This window comes from Neodiprion fabricii, chromosome 5 (genome assembly GCF_021155785.1).
Source record: "Neodiprion fabricii isolate iyNeoFabr1 chromosome 5, iyNeoFabr1.1, whole genome shotgun sequence".
NCBI classification, from domain to species: domain Eukaryota; kingdom Metazoa; phylum Arthropoda; class Insecta; order Hymenoptera; family Diprionidae; genus Neodiprion; species Neodiprion fabricii.
Genome location: NC_060243.1, coordinates 17,213,747 through 17,237,158, shown reverse-complemented (window position 1 = coordinate 17,237,158; position 23,412 = coordinate 17,213,747). Strand labels below are relative to the sequence as shown.

Here is a 23,412-nt window from a genome sequence, read left to right as displayed (position 1 = left end):
GGTCCAGACGAATGACGAACAAAGGCGATTAAAATTTTTATTGTGGGACATCTATGGCATATTATTTCTTTAATTATTCAGAGGAGAGTAAGAAATATCAGTTGGTTTCAGAAAATATTTGTGACAATACAGTGAATACGGAATACAGTGTGATGCGATTATTTCATTTTTTCGTAAAACTTCTATTAAATTTGAAATTTTTTGTGATATGATTGTTTAGATGATACGGAATACATTCAGCCAGGGCCGCTAAATTATTATGTGAATCAATAATCGCATAATTTGCGAAATATAACCTCAAAGCTTGTTTTACAGCGAAATAAATTGATTCAAAAGCTGTAAGTTATTTATTCAAGTGTAAGTGACTAAAGCGTACTTTCTGACTAATTGCTATCGTGAAATCACTGAAAAATTTACACAAAATGAGAGATTTTTGTTAAAGCAATGAAGCTTGAAAAATATTGCATATTGTATTCTTGTGAGGAAGAAGCTTCTTTGGCTGCATCAAATTGAATTTTGAATTGGATTCATGAATCTTTGGCATAAACTTGGTCATATTAAAATTTATAAACGACACTTCTCGGGAATACTGGCATGAATTAGAATTAGACCAAAAATAGCAGAGTTTAATACCTTTGAAGGCTTTGATTATAAAACCCTTTCTCATTTTTCATACCTTAGCTTGTGCTATTCGAATTGTATCAGTGTGCGACAATCATGCATATCAGGGATGCTGTGTCATCCGATTTTACCATCTTTGGCACTAATAAAATGACTGGAGATTGTGATAGCGATTGTGATCGATGGCGCAATAACAGCGAGTAATTTAATGCGTAAGTAAAAATGGTGTCTCGGCTTTTGGATTTGAGTCAAGTTGAAATTGCACTCGGTGCTATTACCTTAAAAACGAAAAATTGACATCTTCTGAAATTTGTTGTGTGTTTTAGAATCGTGTGATTTTGGTACAAACAAATATCATCCGAGTTCTGTATGCTTGTGATTGATATGTATACATTTTTCAGTTTCTTCCTTCAAATTACACCAAAATAAAAGTGATAATTGTTTGTTTAAAAATAGAATTTTATAAAACATGTTTAGATTTTAGGATCCCCATTAAATTTCAGGTTTCGGTACACGATACAGGCTGTGCAATAAGACAGCCACTTTTTCTTTTCATTGTTTTAGCTCGGTTCAAACTGCTTCAAATCACTTGTAACCACTTGAAAATGATTCAAGACTCCATGAAATTAGGTTGAAACTGTTTTTAATCATTTGAAACCGCTTGAAATCACTTGAATCCACTTAGTAATCGTTTTAAGCTCCTCGAAATCAGGTGAATTCAAACTGTTTAAAATCACTCGAATCACGTTGGAAATCGTTCGTTATTTGATCTGTGAGTTAATAGGTTCCGGGTTATTCCTGAGGATGGTTCGACCCCGTCGCTATAGCGATGAGACGAGAGACCTGAACGACGCCTTGTGCTTTGGCTACCTTCCCGGCGCGCATCGGTTGGAAAACAGTCGGCTTACTTGCAGCGCGATGTTGAAACGCAAAAAAGTTGGAATTGAAATGCCGGAAATTAAAACAGGAACAGAACGCAGCTCGGGAACCCGGGCCAAACCCATAAAGTGTAGCTTTTGGCTTTGTCATCGGTTCCGCCCGCAGTCGGAGAATTACTTCGACCGCTATCTCAAAATTTTACATTTTCTAAGACCGTTGACCTCTCTGACCCGAGCATCAACCCAAAAACGAAGGAAGAAATATTCTACATGATAAGATACGTGAGGATATAAAGATAAAACATAAAAACACGGAAATTGATTTGGGTTTTTTTTTTCGGTACTTGGTTGACTTTGTGGGCTGAAAAATGATTTCTTCGAAACTTTTTATGTACAACTGATGTCGAATTAGGAGAAAATAACCTTTATGTAACACAAACATGTTTTACGGGTTTTTTCATGCGTGTTTTCCGTAAAAAAAAGTTCGTTTCTGTGACGGTAGAGTGAGTCTGCGAATGCGCATGCGCAGAATACCGAAAAGGCCAGCGCGCATGCGCTGTCGCGAACAAATCTGACACTGTGCGGCCCTAACCTCAATTTCGTGCTTCGTGAAAAAAACAAGTAACATACTCTTGTTATATAAAGAATCGTGTGCAATAAGAATGCAAAGGTCTTCTCATCTAGCTTATTTGCAATATTCGTCTTCGGATCACCTCCGATTCACATTCCAAGATCTAGTTTGCCTTATACAGTATACTATTTGATGACATCCATAATTTTTTGGCATCTTATAAACGACACTTAAAGTACTATAAAGCAATCCACTTTCGTGTGTGGGGCTTCTATTTTTTTTTTTTTTTCCTGAACTTTGTCTTAATATTGGACAACAAAGGTTCTGACGGCTGTTTCCACATGAAGAATGATTTACATTATAACACATCTGTTGACTTTCCAGTAAAGCATGAAAAAATTTCAAATCAGTTAAAGCTCATAAAAAAGCATGCTTAGGTATTGTTATTTCTGTATTTATTAAATTTCACTTGAGTATAAGTAAGAAAATTTATATGAGATGTCAAAATACAGACATTAACTATGAGAAGAAAATAGTGCATAGTCATTCTTCTCAGGACATACTCGTATACTCGTTTCATCCAAAAGTGTGTGATCAATGAATTGATTTTTTTCCAACTGACCGGTTAGTGGGGAAAATGATTAATCGATTAACCGGAAAAATAGTTGATCGATTAATTGCATAACCATAATATGGCCAAATAAAAACCGCTTCTCGTATTTCAGCTACAATTTGTGTTTTTGGCCCTATGAAATTTATCCGTACTTTTGTAAAAATATGTTGTGTTGTCCAAAGTTACATGTCAGGGGGTCTATGAGATTCAATGATGCTTTGTGTAAAAGAAAGTGAAAATAGGCGAAGCATCGTGTCCGTCGTTTTCAGTTCTATTTTGCGCACTTACGTTTCCAGAAATTAACAAATACCGAGTTCAAATTAATAGTAACCAGGAAGAAAGAGGGGAGGAGACATATCTCCACGTTACAAAAGTGGGCCATATTCTGGTCGGGAGTTTGTCGTTCCAATAACACCGCTCGCAGCGCTGGCTTCGTCTGTTGCACTGGAAATTTGAACGCACTACAGGCGTACCACAATAAAGAAAAAAAAAAAAAATCGTGCCTGATGGCTGGCAAGACAAAATAAACTGTGAAATCCTTACAGACGCCATCTTAACGCTTTTTTATCGGAAATTGCGAATTTGTTGTGTAATATTAAATGTAACTATCTTTTAGTAACTAACCCCTGCCACGTAAGTCCTTTGTAAAAAAAATTCATATTAATTTTGCAGTTTGGCCGTATATTTACGCTTAAAATGCAAAGTTAACGAGTGACATAATTTTGTATATTTTGATGTCAGGAAAAAATAAATTTTTCATTTACGAAAAATTAAACACTAACAACAAGTACCTGCTTGGAAGAGTATTAAAGGATCACGCATTAATTTTCTTCAGATGCCTAAAATAGACATTTTGCCAAAAATCTACTACCGTATACGAATCTAGATATTGTACTTGTAGTGCTGTAAAAACTATAAAAACCATGCGCATTAGAAGTGAAAAATGTCATTATTAAATTGAATCATACTTTATAATACAAATTTCTATCGATATTTTTCTTAGGTCCGATAGTGAGACAATAATTTCATACTCATCTTAATTGTGACCATAACTTATTAGATTTTGCGGACCTTTTCCGTGACAAATATATATGTATAGAATATAGAGGAGCAATTGCAGTTATACGGGAAAATGAAAGAGGCCTGTACGCCACTTCACGTCACTCTCATATCGGCCGATAGCCTGTTCAGACGAAATGTTATCCGTCAATTTAAAGCGGGAACTCGCTCGACACTCACAATCAGCCAGTCATTTCGAATTCACAAGAGGCATCGACGGTGGCGTACTCAGAGTGAAGGAGAAGTATTTGCCAAAATTTTCGGCTAATATCTCGACAAATACGATCCGTAGCTGAGACGAGGTACCGATTTTTCATTACAAATCGCTTCAAAATTACAAGATATATTGTAAAATCGCTTCATTTTCCTCGATGATCATTTATTTTGTACAGAAACTTATTATTTCGCACATTTACTGAGATAATTTTTTTTCTGCAATACTCGATTCAATGTTGTGCATTTGTTGATCAAAATCAATATCAGCTTAACATTGAGAAAGTAAAAATTCAGCCTTACAACAACGTGATAACGAACCTTGTGAACGTAGAATTTTTGAGAATAGCCTGCTGAATAAAACGAATCATCGCAGCGTAAGATTAAACGCGTTTACTGGATTTTTCACCATTTTAAAACGATTTGAAATGAAAAATCAATATCGAAGCTCTTGTTTATGATTTCGATATGTCTTTTCGTGCATTTGTAGAAAAATCTCCGTGGCTCAGATCAGTGGACGAGTATCTCACGATAAAACTATCGATCAAATATTTATTCCCAATTCATAAAATTCCAGAGAAAAATAGTCAACATTTTGTATGCTCAATAAATCGGTGGATTGGTTCAGAATATGTACGAGAAGGAAAATACCGATTTATAAAAACGTTGTCCAACAATCGATACTTTTCAATACTTTTATCATGCGGTAGTAGTACGTTCCGTATTTATCAAATTAGCGACAAAGATCCGTTTAGAATTCCAAAAATAGACGATACTGAAATTACGAACGAAAGCTTACAGATACCGATGCTTCGTTTCAAATCGCTTCAATGTTGCTAAAAATCCGGGAGTTTCGTTCGATTTCACTTTCGCATGGCCCATTTTAACAAGACGCTTATTTCTAAATATTTATTGACGGTGACACATTTATTTCATCCGATATTGCCGATGATCAAGAAACGGTGAAAATTGAATTTACCACTGACAAAGGAAAAAAAAAATCTGTTTCCGTGACTATAAAAAATCGTTTTCGCTTAATTTTTTTCTACTTTCGAAGAGATGTTTATACCTTAAAACTGAAATAATTCGATAAATGTTCAATGTGCGATTATTACTTGACAAAATCACTAAAGGGTCTAGATTTTTTGTCAACCAGCCTCCTCGAATGTTTGTAAGGGATGAAAAATAGAGTAGCATTATTTTAACAACTCCGTGTATCCAACGCCGAGAAGTTTTTTCTCTCCCTCTTCCTCACTCTCTCTCTCTCTCTCTCTCTCTCTCTCCTGTTTCGCCTACGGCACGTTCACCCGAGCAATAACTCCATTGGATTGGATAACGTGACTGTCATTTTTCGCGTGAGTTAAATTTGTGGCAAAAGTTCACTCGCCCGGCATGAAATCGTAGATGTACCCCCGGGTTCACAATAGACGGTCAATTGCGTCCACTCATCGTCAGTCGAGTATGGCCTTAACGTGGCCCTCACGACCACCACCACCATCATCGTCACCACCACCAGACCCGTTATACGTACAAAGAATACGTAATCAAGACCCGTGGAATATCTTCAACCGTCATCCGGAATGTTAATTAAATCGTCGTACTAAAATACAGCCCCACGAAACTTCCATCATGGGCGAGAAATAATTTATAATGCAAATGCAACGCGTGCTTCACAGCCTTTCCCTTTTTCCTCCTCCGCTATTTATACTATATACCGTTTATACGCGTTCTCTTCCCCTCGTTTCTGTTTTTTTCTTTTCATTTATCGTCTTTTTCTTACTTTCCCGCGGCTTTCTCCTCTTCACTTTTCCTCGAGTAGGTCATGTAAGAAATTAACCCTCGATTGCGCCGCGTGATTCTCGACTTGAGATTCCGTCTTGAGCTGATCGGTAAGCTTCGACGAATGATGACTTGGTTAGAATTGCTAACGATCCGGTGGATACGGATTAGCAGTTGAAATATTCCCCGTCATTAGTCCTGGATTTTTTTCACTTCTATGAACACGCACGCATGCGCAAGAACCAACAAAAAAAAAATAAAAAAACAACTCATACATACGTGTATAAGGAGCATTCCATCGTGCCATCTCCATCTCATTTTTCATTTAGTTGAAACTTTTCCAAATGATGTGGAAAAGCTTCTTACATGTAACCATTCAAGGGTTATGAATACTTGCACTGCGACATTTTCAGTTCCGGTTACCGCTCAGTCCTTAACTATTTTCAATTTTTACCACAATCGAAAAATATAGTTCTGGGTAGAAAATGAAAATTAGTTTTACAGCTGTTACCAAAAAGTCTAGTATCCTTTACTATTCTTTCTCATTACGATCACTGTTGCTATATTTTCTTGTAACCAGTGCGAAAATTTAACGCTTGTGCAACAATAAATTGATGTTAAAGGCTTATTTAACTAAAAAAGTAGAGTAAACCGAACAAACCGATTTTGCGTTACAATTACCAAAAAAGGATCGACAATAGTGTAAAGTGGTTACGCGTACCTCGTTTTTTCTAATACCAACAATATTCAAAAAGTTTTTTTTAATGATACCTGTTTTAATGAATTTTTCTAGTTACTGTAACAAATGAAATTTTTCTCAGTGTGAATCCTTTTGTGGTTGAATTTTTTTAAAGCCCTAAAAACCGTCTGTATTAAATTTTTTTGATCCAATCGATTTCCGGTCCTGATTCTCATGGTGAACTCAGTGTTGTCCATATTTTTTCGGTATTGCAAAAATATTACATTCGTGGAAATGAACGCTTATTTTTTTTTCTGAATTCTGGAATTGAGGCAGGAAGACTTGAAGGTTCTAAAAGCCTAACAAAAGTTGGCACGCGAATGTTTTAGAAGTGTAAGAAAACACTTTCCTAACAATTTTTGACTCCTTGATAATTATGTTGAAATTATGCAAAATGCCAGATGAATTTTGCTTTCTACTTTTTATAGTATGTCTGTAAAATTTTCCCTGTATTCCATTTCACCTTATAATTAATTTGATCATGTCTGTTGAGAATTTGAAATTTTTTCAAGAATTTAAAAAACTGTCAAACATTAATTCTTGTGAATTCAAAACTTTTCAAGTGCTGAGTGATGCAGAGAAAATAAGATCTAAAATAAAATAAAAACTTTCTGAAAAAATTATTTCAATTTGAGGTGAAACTCCAAGAAAAAAGATATTTCGTACCTGACGAATGTAGGCTGCTACGAATTTAAAAAAAACAAAAAAAAAAAATAGAAAAAATCTAAACTCATCTTAAACTGATTTGCAAGCATCTCCCAGTGTTTCAACTGCGGACTGTACTTTGTACATCAATCATACTGCAATGCCAGACGTTGGTGGTCTACAAAAATGAAAGATAACATTTCAACCCATAAATTATACAATTTCATAATTGATAAATATTGGCAAGTTCAAAACAATTAGTTCAATAAAATAGCCAACGGGGTGACTATAAACAGATGATAAGATAACGGCTATTTTGTCATCTTTTGTGAATGAACTTTGCTATAGAATTATTATTGTTATAGGTTACTAAATAGAGCTGCGCCTAGTTTAACAACAACTGGACAGCTTATAAAAGATGTCTTATATATTGAGAATCTGTTGTATGAATTTATACAGAAGTTTACAAAATGCGTCTGATATGACAAAAGTCTGATTCGAATAAATCAATTTCCTAGATAGGCATTTTAAAAATCTGGGGTTTTGACGCGAAAAATACCATGCTTCGAATGGAATCATCAGAACAATTTTTTGCTCCCGGAAGGTTGAGTAGAGTCCATTTTCCAAAAATATTTTTTCAAATCCGTGGCCGAAAATAAATCCATAAACGAATGAACTTTAAATTTTTACAGGCCACACTTTTTTACACAAAGAACACGTCAAGTTATAAATCACTTCCGGCCACTGGAAGTGCTAAGAATCTTCAGGGAAAATCAACGTCATTTACTCTATTTCGTTTTAATCGTAAAGTCAAGAAAATAACAGTTCTTCGATATTCCAAAAGACCGTACATAATTTAAAAGAAAATTCTAGTTATAAGGTTCTTGTCTGGTCTCGGTGTGGTTACACAGCAATGTTTTCATACAAAAAGTAGACACAATTCCGTGTGAGATAGCTTCAGGTCTTAACAGATTGTCTATGTCTAGAACCGTAAATTGCATTACAGACAATTGCTGTAGCACGGGCAATTCTTCTGGCCATTTTATTCGGTCCCTCGGTTTTGCTCATTCCCTGTTTGGAGAGATTGCGTGGATAGAAGGAGTTCTATAATATTCGTTGGGAAAGGGTAGCGCGATCTTTGCCATGTAACGTAGCTTTTTTTATGACGTATTCTCGCAGTCCTATTATCTGAATTCGCAATTCAGGTAAACGAGTATGTGAAAAGGAAGAAAGAAAGAACAAGGTGTTGGGAGTAGGAGGAGGAGGAGGAGGAGGAGAGGATGGCGAAACCCATTGTCATGTTTCGGACTGACTTCCGAGGCAGAGCAGAAAAATCGTCGGGCGAAAAAATGTGTTCGATATTATAAACGTGACGGAATTTATTTAATACCAGTTCGTCGTTTGCCATTCTAAAGACAGGCGTCGAACTCTTGTAAGGATGAATGAGCCAGCTTGAATCGAGAGTTAGAAAAAAGGAAAAACCCCGTTTGAAAATAAAATTCTGAAGAAATTCTGCACCATTTTAAACTCAGACTTTATATCGTCCCATAAAATCTTTGGAAATCATTAACTAAACAAAAATTTTGATTACGCACTTTGTTTTTTTCGAATTCACATATTTTTTGTTTCCGATGTGCTTTAAAATTATGATTATTTTTTATTGGTTTTTTTTACAGGGAGTAATTGGTCAAAAAATCCATAGCTTCTAACTTGAATTCAGCCCCAGAACGAAATTTATAGGCATCAATTTTTATCTCTAACAGAGGAGTATTCCCTGAAATTTTGAACGAAAAAAAAGAATGGTTCATCAGAAATCTGAAAAAATGACACCAAAATTTACTTAAAACCGAACCTTTTTTATTTTAAACTATTTTTTGAATAATTTATAGTTTTTTAGTGTTACTGGATTGAAATTAGATTTCTGCCGATTTTAGAATACATTTTGTTGGCTGCCAACATCCAAATCTCTGGAATTAAGGATCTACAAAAAGTCATCCTATATACTGATCCAATCAACTGAAAAATATATTTTACAAAGTTCGAATTGGTCCAGACAGGGTGAGGGTTTTTTCAAATTCATTATACGTAAATTGCCTGATTTTTTTGTACAACAAATTTTCATATTGTCAGTTTGAAATCAATGTCAAAGGATAGATATTTTAATTCCTTCTATTTCCACGTATAACTTTATGGGTTGATTAAAGATATAAGATTGTAATTTACCATATTTAAATGAACTGCAGAATAAAAATTAATGTAAATTTTGCATACGATTGTTTCTAAATATTTCATCCGTTGAAAATAATTTTTCTTCTATCCCAATACAGTTTTTTCACATTGACATGAAAAGTACGATATTTTACACATGAATATTAAATATAAGATAGCCACATGGTTTGAGGTAATTTTTAGACTCGAGCTAAGAAGGATGGTTTTTTTTTTGCGGAAACAAACGTTTGACCCTTGTGCAGGGAAAGAAAAAAAAAGGAAAAAACGACCACAAGAATTGTTTTCCTCAACAGTCCAATCCAAACTTATACACCGCATTATACGCGTATGTATAGTTTCTGGCAAGAAACCAACTACTGTGAAAAAGACGAAAACAATCGGAGGAAAAGCAGACCGGAGGACGAATAAAAGCCGATTTCCTACAAGGACAAAAACAGGGATAAACTTTTTATGACCCAAGCCGATGTATAAGAAGCCTCCTCCTCACTTGCCGAGATAAACGACTTCTGCAACGTATATTTCTGATGCACATAGTTATAAATTACGTAGGTATATATATATATATATGTATATATATATATACACGTATACACATAGTCATTTGCATCGTTCGTATTATTCCTTTTTACGGTTCAAAGATCTGTTTACGCGTTGGTTTTGCGTGCCTATACGCTTCATCAGGAATTGGTTGAAAGTGTTATTCTTACGTAAAGTTGACGTCGTTTACTCGACGGGATGTTTTGTCTGACCTATGTCGTGGCTTTTTGAAGAATTAACGACGAGGCTTAGCTCGTTGCGCCTGAGTTAGGTGACCACGCAGGCACGCTTTTTTTTATCGCCTTGACACGTTCGCCAGTCAGAATTCAATTCATCTCTGTAGGATAACTGTTTGTATTTAGTTGTTCGGTTCGTTTCGGGTGTCTCAGGAGCGTCGTTATTTCTCAGACGTCAATGAAGTGTTTTCGATACTAAATCAAGTTAGATAAAATATTTTTTTCCGATTGTGTACCACGGATGCGGCTGGGTATGTATAACTACATAATTCAAGATCTAAAAAGTTGACGTGCAAGTATGGTGGCAGATTCTTATTCACGTTTTTATTGGATGTTCAAGAACGACATATAGGCGATATAGCGGTTCCATTTGAGAAAACGAGGTGTATTTACGGTCGCGACCTCGCGATTTCACCTAAAAAAAACAAAATGCAGCGTAGCAATAAGAAAATAGTATTCTTGAATCGTCTTATACTGCAAAATATTTCAAAGTACCAACGTGGACGGTTATTCGTGAACAGTTATAACTACTTATAACACTGAGAAGAATTTCATTTGTTATAGTAACTAGAAAAATGCAGTAAAACAGGTATCGTCAAAAAAACTGTTCGAATATTGTTGGAATTACGAAAGACGAAGTACACGTAACCATTTTGCGCTATTGCTGATCCTTTTTTGGTAATTGTAACACAAAATCAGCTTGTTCGGTTTGATCTACTTTTTTAGTTAAACAAGGCTTTAACGTCAATTTATTGTTGCACAAGCATTCAATTTTTGCAACAGTTACAAGAAAATATGGTAACAGTGATCATAATGAGAAAGAATAATAGCGGATATTAGAGTTGTTGGTAACAGCTACAAAACAGACAGTTATGTTGGCAACACAGCGAAACCTACACTGCCACAGTGGGCCGAGTGCGAAGCAAACTCAATCTCAATAAACATAACATAACCCATGACCGTTGAATCTAACCTTAGAATACGTGTCAATCTAACAAGCCTAACAAATCATCATCCGCACGGTATTCTAAGGTTAGATTCGATGGTCATGGGTTATGTTATGTTTATTGAGATTGAGTTTGTTTATCGCTCGGCCGACTGTGACGCTGTAGGTTTCTCTGTGCTGCCAAAATAACTGTCTAGTGTAAAAAATTAGCCGTCTCAGATTCATTGTCCCCAAGTGTACCTGGAACTATATTATTCGATTGTGGTAAATAATGAAAATAGTTAAGGACTGGGCGTTAACCGGATCTAAAAATTTCTCTCAATGAACGAAATATGCTTCAACGTCATACATTAATCGGAAAGAAAACAAGTAGAGATGAAAATTTCAGTGAATCAAATGTTAGAAAAGGATGTGTAAATGGTTGAAAAATCTCCAGCAGTATAAAAATGCGTAGATAATAAAAATGAAAAAATACGTTTGTTACAAGTAAGTAGAAAATTATAGTAAAACGGGAATTATTACGATTACTGTTTAAATATCGTTGGAGTTACAAGGAAGCACGGTACAAGCAGCCTATTAGTCTCGGTACTGTATGTTTCGATTCTTTGAAAATGACATCTGTATATTTGGCTAACTACATTTCGTCACTGTAATAAGGCTTTAACATCATTTTATCCGTGCACAAGCATCGAATTATCATAATAGTAACAAGAAAATATAGTACAAGTATCACAAGTGACCACAACGAAAAATAATGATAACACCTAGATTTTTCGGTCGTAGCTAAAAAACTAATTTTTATCTTCCCGCCCAAAACTATACTTTTCGGTACTAGTAAACTACAAAACAAGTGTGATCTGGACGATAACCATGAACTAGAAATTTTTCGCGACGTGCCGCGGGAAACTTTTTCAAACGGTTCCTTTGCGTATTTCAAACTATCTTTTTCGACGCGTAGAATTGATGTAAGAAAATTGACAATATTCCAAATGAAAAAGCTGAAATCTAACGGGAAGAAAAATACCGGTAAATATTACGAAATCGATAAGTTGGGGTGAGGCGAAGTTCAGACACCGGCTACCGACACCGCTGGCCGTGGAGAGAGCGAAGTTCCCTTCTTTACCGACGGCGCCCGACTTGCGCAGCAAACAAACCTCCTGTCGCAAGACAGTCAGCTGTCTTTCTTCGGTGCAACTTGCGCGTGCGATTCTCTACTGTCACAAACCGCCGCCCGTGTTTACACCGTGACAAGATTAAACCGTTTAACGTTGTTCTGCGTACGATCGGTGCTGATTATCCGCCTCGAAATAGGTGAGTGAATATTTCGCGTGTTCGAGCGGCGATTGGCAGGCCATTCGCACGCTAAATACATCCATTCGACGGATTCGTTGACCGACATTTTAACCGAGAAACGACGCCGGCTAACGTCGCAGTTGAACTGTTGATCGTGTTTTTGTTGAACGCCTGAATTCGTGGATTCCATTGTCACGCGGTATCGATGTTCGTAATTCAAAATTGACAACAAAGCGACTATGACGAGATTCGCGATGTAATTGTCCCGAGGATCTTCGGCTACGTCTTTTTGACGTTAAGGATGCACGGAGCGTACAGTCGGGTCGAAAAGTGTTTAAACAAACAAATTGGGTTGAAGTTTTGTAACTTTATTTGACGATTGTTTGAATCCCGTTAAATCGTGTAAAATAATCAAAAAACCATATTCGAACATATTTTACTCATACTATAAAATTACGATATGCATGGCGATTTTTCTTTCTCATTGTTTCGTTCCGTCGACGTTATATTAACTTCAATCGAATACGGAAAGAAGGGTTTGAAAAGTATAACGAAAGGTTATATAGGTTGCACAACTGAACTAAACAATCCTTCTTTCTCAATCGTTCTTTGTGAAAAAATTTCAAACCAAACAATAAATTTTAAGTGTCAACGTTATAATTAAATAAATTAACAACGTCAGAGAGATCGAATTGTTCCATATTCTCTTCTCCAAAAAAATCTCTATGCATATTGTTCACATCAGATGAATTATAGCTAGTTTTATTGCATGATAACTGAATTCTCTACAAATCACTTCGGTTCAATTTTTAACGAAAATAATATATTTCTCACTAAACCATACATTCATCGTCCATAGATTGTAATGATTATACAATAAATAGATTTGTGAATAAGATTTACCATTTTTCATTAAAATCGCACGAACCGTATAAATTTTTTTATGAAAAAATATTAGAACAAGGTAATTTCTCCGACGTTGTTAAGAACGAAGTGTTTACAACCGAATTTCAGTATCTCAAAACATTGTTTCACGGATCACAGGGACTTTCGAAAAATTATATTCAACATTAATAACTTAATTTGCACTTTTAGAACCTTTATTTTGTCAAATCTTGACTTGAATCTATTTTTGACCTGACTGCATAAATAAGGAAAGTAATTGGTTGCCCCCCAAAATTGTCCTTTACGTGATACTTGATGTTCCGTGTTATAACTCAGCTCACTTTGAAAATTTGTACACCTTAACAATTTAATCGCAAGCGTTATTGTTATCTTCTTGTACTCCCAAAAGAATTCCAATCTTTATAGTAACGATTCCAGTGTCACTGGAATTTTTTATAGTAACTGAAATCTTCCTCAGTGACACCTACGGTATATTATTGGTTACATGTTCCACTTCTTTGCCAAGAAGGTCATTATAAGTTATAGGTACTTATAGCATATCCGTCATGTACGTATGTACATACATTCTTACTGCAAATCTCCCGTCACTATAACAAGATTAGCCGTCAGTACTTTAATGAAGTTGGCACGAGCTTCTACCGAGTTGCTAAATGTGACAATACATGATGCATGTTGTGCAAACCACCAGACGTTCTATATTTTACACGTTTCTTCAGCGAGTTAGTCACGGCTTGATGAATAATCATACCAATAATCGTAGCGGGTATAATATCGTTACGAAAATTTGACAAATTATACCTGTTGCATCACTTGAAAATTACTAGTCCGTAATTTGGCCCGACATTTAATGACTATGATCTATCATAGACAGGCGACTGCGGATACAGTCATTATAGTGCTATTTTAGTTTCTAAACAACGTTGAAGAGTTTCTCGACCTTATCTTGAAATATCTATGAATTTTCTCGCTGTCCAAGATCACAAATGACGGGGCCAAGTAAAAACTTTACGTTTCGGGCTTGAGGGGCGCTCTCCTCAGGAAACTAAAAATTATTTATTCATCGTAAATGGATCTTTCGATGTCGTTATTTAATTGGAGACTCGAAAATCATTAAACAATAGTAACGTCGCAACAATTTAACGCGAGGAAGCGAAAGAGGAAGATGGATCACTGATCGATTGTGATGTTAGGGAAAACTTGGCCGCTAGTTATATTTCTGGAGTAAAACATTGCGTCAAGATCATGGCGCCAACAAATCTAACTAGATTTTAAAACCGTTAGATTCTTTGCCGCGAAAAGGGTTACAATCAATGTTTGTTGGAAATTAGATTGTAATATAAATTGCTCGAATTTTAGTGTCTGATCTGAGATTGGCAGTATTTTTGTCACCAACAATGTTGAACATTTTTAAGCCGAGTATTTTCTTATAATCCTTTCCCCAGCAAAGGATGCTAAGATTAGCAGAATTAAAATTATCATCAACGTCTAATCGATGCTGAACGTAATATTTATTGCAATCATGCAAGGTATTTTATAAACAAGGTTTGAGCACTTTTCAACAAACAGCCGTGAAAATTGTTACTATTTTTAAAAACACTTTTCTTATAAAAAAATATTGTGCTATAACCGACTTCCCGTGTTTATCGCAATTAATTAATAATTTTCAGTTTTTTGATAAGTGCCCCGTTCATGGTCGAATCGTAAAACTTTGACTTCCCCCCTTTATTTTTGACCTTTGACATCGAAAAGGTTCGTACATATTTGTAAATAATGGCTTTAATAGTTGCATGCGTAGAAAGATTCTGTTACATGAACCTGAGCTATGAAGTAGGTACAATAATGATACGTATAACGTACGAGCTTCGGTTTGATTCCGTTGAAGAGACGTAAGATTTTCTAAAAATAGTCATTTGGAAACTTGAGGATTATCGAAAATGCAATTTATCGTTCGATGAAAACTAACAAACATCAACTCCGTTTGTATGTTGAGAAATAATTCAACGTGATAGTTTTTGGTACACTCGGAAAAATTTCGTTTGTATAGTAACTAGAAAAATTCAGTAAAACAGGTATCGTTAAAAAAACAGTTTAAATATTGTTGGAATTACGAGAAACGAGGTACGCGTAACCATTTTACGCTGTTGTCGATCCTTTTCTCTCAGTGTATGAATTTTGAATTCCATTTTCGGTAAAATTAGTCATATTAACTATAGAATGCGATTAAAGTGAGTAACGTCAACGTAACGAAAATTTTCTTTATTTCTTCCGATCAATCTTTGGCAACTTTAGAATTACTTTGGATTAGCTGAATTTGGAAAATACGAGTAACATAACGTTCGGTTTTATTACGATTTACCGAATTTCAATGTCTTTAGCTAAGGTGACAAAGCGTTGAATTTGCTAGAAACAAATGTATCGTTACAATTCTATATTCGTGAATACATCATTCGATTTTGCTGATAAATTACAAAACGTACATCCCAAATGACGACGTGTGGTAAGAAACTTGTTCTATATCACGCATAATAATTAAATATGCATTAAATTTCTTGCGCATTGCAAAGTATTTAAATATAAGTCGACCTTGAAAATACAGATAGCGTGACGAAATTAAGAAGCTTACGTATTAATTTCTTTCCATTAGGCTTGTCAAAAATTTAACAAGTGTTTCGAACTTGCCCAGAGCGCAAACGTTACGTGAGCCCCTACTAAAAACCGTATATAATTTGTTTACGCGCCCATTTTTTTTTTAAATGCTGCGTTATGTAATAAAATCGTGACGTCATGGATCGGAAAAAAAAACCACCGACGAAAAATATCGTTTCACCTTGACGTGAAACTCGCTCTCTCAGATTCGCATCTGCAAAATGATCCTTATGTCGGAGTTAACAACATAATATGACGTAATGTGTGAATCGCTGTGAAAACATGTACCTATAAATAAAGAAACGATGTTGCACGCATGTACGTGGCTGCAATCGCAGCTTGTGCCTGAAACTCGACTTATCAAAGCATGTGTAATATTTTCAGTACAAGTGTTCTCATCTCGTTTCACCCAAACGACGAAGGTCACCGATGCAGATTTTTTCGTAAATATTTATTTGTTTGCCTCGATCGAATGACCGCACAAGTAAAAGTGATGACGTGTTGGGCCATTTTCCAATTTCTGCATTGGTTTTATGAATTAATATATTTTTATACATTCTCAAAGATAGACATGATCTTGAAATTGGTTCTAACGTAGAAAGCGTTCATTCATATTTTTCAAAAAATGGTCTGGACGAAAATTCTGTCATGAGATCCAAGCTGGTAAAAATTTTTTTTCCAATTCTCCCAACTGTAGAATTTATAGAATTTGACTGTTTTTTTTTTTTTTTTTTAACAAAAATCAGATTCTTACGAATTGAGACACCTCAGAATTATTTGGAATTTTATCCCTGAATTCATCTGGTAAACAATTACGAAGATTTTTGATGAAGGAAATTATGGGATTCGGATTCGTTTGGAAGTCACACAGTTATCAAATCCTGAAAAATTCGGATAAAATTTACTTAAATCAATGAAATGTTCGATCAAAAGAACGTATCTGAAAAATAATAAATTGTCTTGAATCAAAGTGGCCAACTCAAAATGTTGTGTACCATTTTTTTATTTTGTGCAACAACTCTCCGTATTATACGATATGTACTTGAAAAATTTCACGTATATATACGATTAATTCTCGATTAATTCTCGATAAATTATATCAATTTATTAAGCTTAATTACTCGGAAACGGCTTGTCTGACAAAAATCTATAATCAGACCTTTTTTGTAGAGAATTTAATTTTATAAAGGGATAAGTGAACATAAATTTTTTCACTTCAATATTTCGACAGTTCTGACGTAAAACATCAAATTATTACTAAAAATCAAAAATAGCGATGATAGACCTCTTAAAGTTAATATTAAGGGCTTAAAATTTCATGAAATTTTTTTTTTGCCATACTGAATGATATTCTCAATATATTTTTCAAAAAAAAAACTAGTCAATTTTTTTGGCCCAGTCTAATATATATATACATAACTTCCGAGCAAAGACTTAGCTTTCACGACGCGACGGAGACTGAGGAGAAAATTCTTTATCTAATTGTGTTTTATTCTTTAACATCTTGCTTATGTTTATAACATTTCCGTTAATTATAAAATTCAATGAAAGCATTTCAAACCTACGTTATGCGAGATAAATCACTCGGAAATATTGTAAAGATAAGGAAGTTTCACGGATCTTCATTTTATTTTATAGTTTATTAGTTTCATTTGAAACAAAGTTAATGCAAATCATTAGCAGGCTGAAGAGGTTACTGCGTGATGTCATTACTGAAATATATTATATTTCAGTGGATGTCACTCGTGCGAAAATTGATTTATATACTGTGTACTATTCAAAAACAATTGAATTCGATTGAAAACAACTTTAGAATCGTCTTTCGTGACTGAAAAGAATAAACACGACCTAATTATCTAATTGAAACACTCTGTCTTATGCCATGTATGACAGACATTTTTCCCCGTGCAACCAATTATGAGAATATCTGTTGCCTGGGTTTATTTTAGGTTCGTTTATAGATTATAACGTTACTCAATTCTTGTTTGATTTTCTCCGTTCGTGAACTGCGCGTTTCTTTGTCGAAAACTTTCTCGGAAAAAAGTTTATATCTTGCAACATTAGGATGACTGCTGTGACTGATTGTAAGTTGAGTTTCCAAAACACGAAACTGGTGGTCCACGTTCTTTCATCAAGATTGTACGTATGTGTGAAATTATTTATGGTGTCTATAAGGTTCAAAATTTCTACACCCCCCCCCCCCCCCCCCACTAGAATATGTGCAAAACGTCAATTCTTTGATAGCAAAGACCGATTTGGTCGTAATGAGATACAGTTCATGGTGCTTTCATGACTGTTGTGCAATTTGGAACCTAAACCCACTTCGCATCGTTACCTTACGATTACTATAAAAGAAGAAGTAAATAGCAAACTCATTAATCATTCATGGTAACAGTTGCTTACAAGCAGAAATGTTATTATTCGACATAATATTGTGGTATTAAAATGGCCTGCAAAAATAATAGGATCAGCTAATAGATCCATTTATATTTTGAAACACAGTAGAAGTATGCATTTATGTCTATAACAAAGTATACGGAGTAATTATTTGTCAGTTTGTTTGTTTCACGAAATTTCTTAGAAAGAAATTTAATCACAGTCCTTTTCATTGCTTATGTAGTGTCAAGCTGATGGCTCTTTCAAAATAAAGTGCGTTCCCAAGTGCCAAGGTCAATCGACCTTCAATGTCTGAGGACTCATTAAATTAGAACACATATTTTCGATAAAATTGTTTTCCCATATCTCGTACGGGGCGTGATTCGAGGTAATGGGATTCATATAATCGTGTGCAACCTACGTGATATATTGTGAGCTACCATACGTCCACCCATCACCCAGAATGTATTGCCCATTGAAATTAATTTCTGGTACTATTTTTATTCTTCTGCCCTGAAAATTATGAATATTTTTCTTTCTTATTTTTATTCTCTCGTTTATACCAACACCTAACAGCATGACAAATATGCATTCATCCCTGCGTTCGGTCATTCACTCATTCTGTACATAAATTATTGACAACAGGTGTGTGTATATATATATAGTTAAAATTGTAAACTTAAATCGTCTTTTCCCATCAGCGTCATTATATGGATAAATAATCTTTGTTAATATCGTCTACCGTTAAAAAGTGTCTCTTTTGATTATGGGTTACTTCTCTTTTGATCTTCAATCGTTGTTCCGCTGAAGGTAGTTTGTAACACGAATTTCGAAAACGTGACAGCTAAACACGAGTTCGTAATCCGGACAAATGGGTGCTTATCTACCTTACTGATTTTTACGAATTATTATTACGTATAATCGTATTTTGGGCGCCAGGAAGATTATTTTCTATTTTGCCACCTTACCTTGGTATATGTCAGCACCGGGTGGTGATGATCGTTTGAGGCTTCCGGCAATCGAAGTCGAGGAAATTTCTTTGAAAGAGGATCGGGGTGGACTTGGACGAAATCACACAGAATGTAAATTGTCACCGTACCTTGTTCATTATCTTATTCTTGGGTCTTCCGAACTTCCCGCACTCACACAAACTCGCTAGCTTCTCTTCAACTTTCTTTTTCACCGAGCACGTGTTGTTCACTACTATACACCATAGAACAAAGACTGCTCTGCTCCCACGCCGTGGACACAGACCGGCGTGTCAACAGCTCGATTACACGTATGGAGACTAGAGTAAAGGAGTCCAATCTTCGTACATTTGATCCGGCATCAATAATCCGTACAATAAGGCTTGCGCTGGCTGACGATGAACGGCGCTGATATCGCAATGATCCGACGAGTGGTGGGGAGACTAGACCGAAACGGATATAATACGGATTTTTATTATTATGCATCTATTTCATAGACAAAAGGCTTCAACATCACCATAATAATTATAGTCTTCATAATAATGCAATTTCCGGCATATTGGAGTATATAAGAGTGCGGCCATTCGGTCATGATCGATGATTATTGTATACAGTATATATAGTCAATTCTTATCAACTTCGCTTCGGAAATATACAATGACAGCGACGTTTTGGATAAAATCTGAAACTGTTAAACGACAAATTTTTGAGGACGATTTTGTCGTATGCTCCCCAATAGAGATCGGACTCCGTTACTCTAGTCTCCATGACTATACGAGTCCTTGCATGTCATGGCTGTTCGGCGCGCGTATTTTAAGCCAGACCAAGCTCGGCTGGGTCCTTAAGGGGGGAGCCTGCTTTAGAGGCTTCAAAAAATCGATTTTTTTTTTTTTTTTTGCATAAATGTCTTCCCAAACTATCCAAGAATGTGTCCCTAAAATTTCAGACGCAAATTCAAAGTATTATCGGAGTTACAGAAGAAATAGTGAGCAAGCGTCGAGCAGGTATACGAGCGGTTTTTTCAAGTTTTTTGAAGAGTCTGAACCAGTTTTTTGAAGTTTTGAACTAGTTTTTTGAAGAGTCTGAAGGGCAACTCTATGGACCAGGAATCGCTGATTAGCATATTAATGCGGTAAGTTCAAGAAAATTACGATTTTTTATGTACGAAAACTTTGACGCACGATTTCTCCGTTTTTCATTTTTACGCTTTTTCCTAATTGGTGGGCAAGATAGGGCAAAAACTAAACGTCCTATCGAAACGAGACAAATTGCATTGTACTCGGGATGAAATTCTCTTCTAGTTGAACCTAAAAAACATTAAGAAAGTTAAGATTAACCCACTTTTTAAACAATCTAAAGTGAATTCTTTTCCCAAGAAAAATGAATTTTTTTTTTAATTTGCGAAAAATTGTTGAATTTTTCACTTTTTGTCGAATTTTCTTGACTTAACTAGAAGCTATACTATTGACAAGTGAAATTTTTTTTCGTTTCTTTGTTTCAGATGGAAATTGCGACCTGCACCTTTCCCGCCACACGACAAATGCATACTCGAGACGCCTCGGTGAAATGCTTGTACCGGGCATAATATGACATGTATCCTAATGAAAAAATTCGAGAAGACTGTTGAAATACATAACAATAAACCCTAAAAGTTTCGTTTTAATCGGATATTTCTTTCCTTCCCAAAAAAATCCTCGAATTTTTTGAAGCCTCTAAAGCAGGCTCCCCCCTTAAAACTCTATAAAGAGGCGAGTTAAGAATACCTCGCCACAAGTCAATGGCGATATGTCCGTGGATGCTACATTGTTTCATTTCATTTTTAAAGATTTCTCTCTCGATGTAACTTCAAACTTCAACTTGCTCACGGGATAATGCACCACTATAGTCGTTGATTGGTTTTATTCAAAACATCTTATACTTATTATTACAGCTGGAATGATTCAAAAGATAAGTATTACTTCTGTACACGTACATTCAACACCTGATATTTCAACGATGGACCGTTCCAGATCGAGTTTTGAGTTCCGTCTTCCAGAAGAAAGGTGGGATTAGTCGCGGTGTATAATATGAACCATAATTCCATGAACTAAATCTTCCTTGGTTTTTAATTTGACTTTACCCGCGGTATATTTAAATCGTACACATTCACTCCTCATCGTCTTCGGGCCATTTCCATGCGTGTAGAGTATCGCTTTTGGGTTGTGATCTTCCTACATTACATCATCTTCCAACTGTTACTGTACTCGCTCTAGACTGCCACAAAGTTGTCGCTGTATTCGCTTCGTACTATTTTCAAGATATCGCATTTTTAACTACATGCTTTCTTCGAGTCATTGCCGGGTTCACTTTATACCTTTCGAACTCTCAAGCTGTGTTCAAGCCATCAAGCGGATCAGTTGTAGATCTCAATCTTGTAGTCTCTATAGCTGCCATAGTAGTGTCTTTTGATGATCAAGGTTCACATGTGAACAATGAATCTGATACGGCTAATTTTTTACACTACACAGTTGTGTTAGCAACACAGAGAAACCTACAGCGCCACAGTGGGCCGAGCGCGAAACTAACTCAATCTCGATAAACGTAACACAACCCATGACCGTCGAATCTAACCTTGGAATATCGCGGGGATGATGACTTGTTGGATTGACACGTTTTTTTTCGACTGCAGCTCTCAACTTGCCGATGTAACTTGTATAACTCCTGTGTGATGAATTACTGAACAGTGCCAGCACATAGAGCGCTGTAAGAATTTCTCATTCTAAACAAAATACACCTGCCGCCAATGAACTTGTTGACTATAACATTGTAGTTTTCGATGGTTGTGTCATGGCTGCAAAGACTTTGTCGTATGATCCTAGCTAGGTCGAAACGGGCACATTTTCTTCGCCTTCTCTCGGAATACCACCACGGAAGTATCCCAATTCAGAGCATCTCTTCTGTTCACCGAAGATATGACTTGGAACATTGACTATACCTTTTCTCAAACGTTACACTTTGTCGGACAACGAGACACCTTGAGCCATACGGTACTGGCTCGCCTCTACCACGTCTATACGAATCCTTAGTGTTTTGCTTTCGATTTCCATTCTCCACTCTCCGATGAACTTCTCGGGGTCTGACATTTTCGTGATTTTTGTCTTCGAATCGGCTTTCAATTTAGTTTTTGCAACTTCTTCGATCTCGGTGATAAGATTTCGTGATGGTTGGTTTGTGCACTCAACTTTTTCGGAGATCTTGATACAGAGCTACGCTATTTCTGGCCAAATATTACCACGTAAGGTATCGTTTCCGTACGAAATGTTCCCGAAAAACTTTTCCGCATGACTATGGTTGATTCTTAAACGTTCGTCGAAGTTACCGAAACAACTGGAAATCATTGCAAGTTACTTGAAATCACATGTGCGATTGCGCTGAAGAAATCGTGCGGCCATTGCGTGCAAAATCATAGAAATCTTTCCAAGTCTTGCGGTATATGACAATTGGCATCAATACATTGACATCTATGTTAAGTGATTTCTAATAATTTCTGTCTCATCCTGCGTCTTCGCCAATTTACAGTTTACGATGTAATTTCGTTTGGTTTCTAGTAATTTCTGAGAGTTCCAAGTGATTTTCAATGATTGGTCGTGATATCCTTGTCGAATCCAGCAAACCCTGGAAACCGCTCAGAGGGTTAGGAAATCATTGGAAATTTATAATAATCGCACGATAAGGTAGAAATCACTGGAAATTGATGTCCATAAATTGAAATAATTAATCCGATTTCCAACTGTTGGAATTCCAAATGAGCCTTGTATTCTTACAAAGCGTAAATATACTACTTGTGAGCCTTTTTATAAAATTCAAAATTTATCAATTTGACTTTGAATTTCTTCGATCACTCGATTCGTGATAAAAATTTATCCTTTAGCAAGTTTTGGTACGCATCTTGGTATTGTTTTGAAATTGGTGTTCACGTAGATAAAAGTACGTCATCGCCGTTTGTGACCTATAAGCTTAGATTTCGCATAAAGAATATGGCCATAACTGGATTAAACGATGGATTCAACTCGAAAAAGTTCAAAACTGTCATCCGAATTGTCTAAATTTAGACCGAACATTACATAGAATGTCGAAACAATTCGAACGTCAAAATTCTGTATGGTCAAAACCTCAAA

General features: G+C 35.7%; 2 protein-coding genes across 5 annotated transcripts in view; one reads left to right on the top strand and one right to left on the bottom strand.

Moving 5' to 3' along the window:
* Positions 1-19,657, bottom strand: part of LOC124182697 (chondroadherin-like) — a 68,545-nt gene extending 48,888 nt beyond the window's left edge. Inside the window, exon 1 of the mRNA XM_046570277.1 lies at positions 19,256-19,657. The gene's annotated coding sequence lies outside the window, so the exon portion shown is untranslated. The remainder of the gene's footprint in view (positions 1-19,255) is intronic.
* LOC124182696 (carboxypeptidase N subunit 2-like) overlaps positions 10,175-23,412 on the top strand; it is a 30,180-nt gene continuing 16,942 nt past the window's right edge. Inside the window, exon 1 of one of the 4 annotated variants that reach the window (XM_046570270.1) lies at positions 10,175-10,371. The gene's annotated coding sequence lies outside the window, so the exon portion shown is untranslated. Of the gene's footprint in view, positions 10,372-12,193; positions 12,378-21,978; positions 21,998-23,412 lie in introns of those variants that run through there. The other 3 variants (XM_046570272.1, XM_046570269.1, XM_046570274.1) reach the window with 3 other exon arrangements.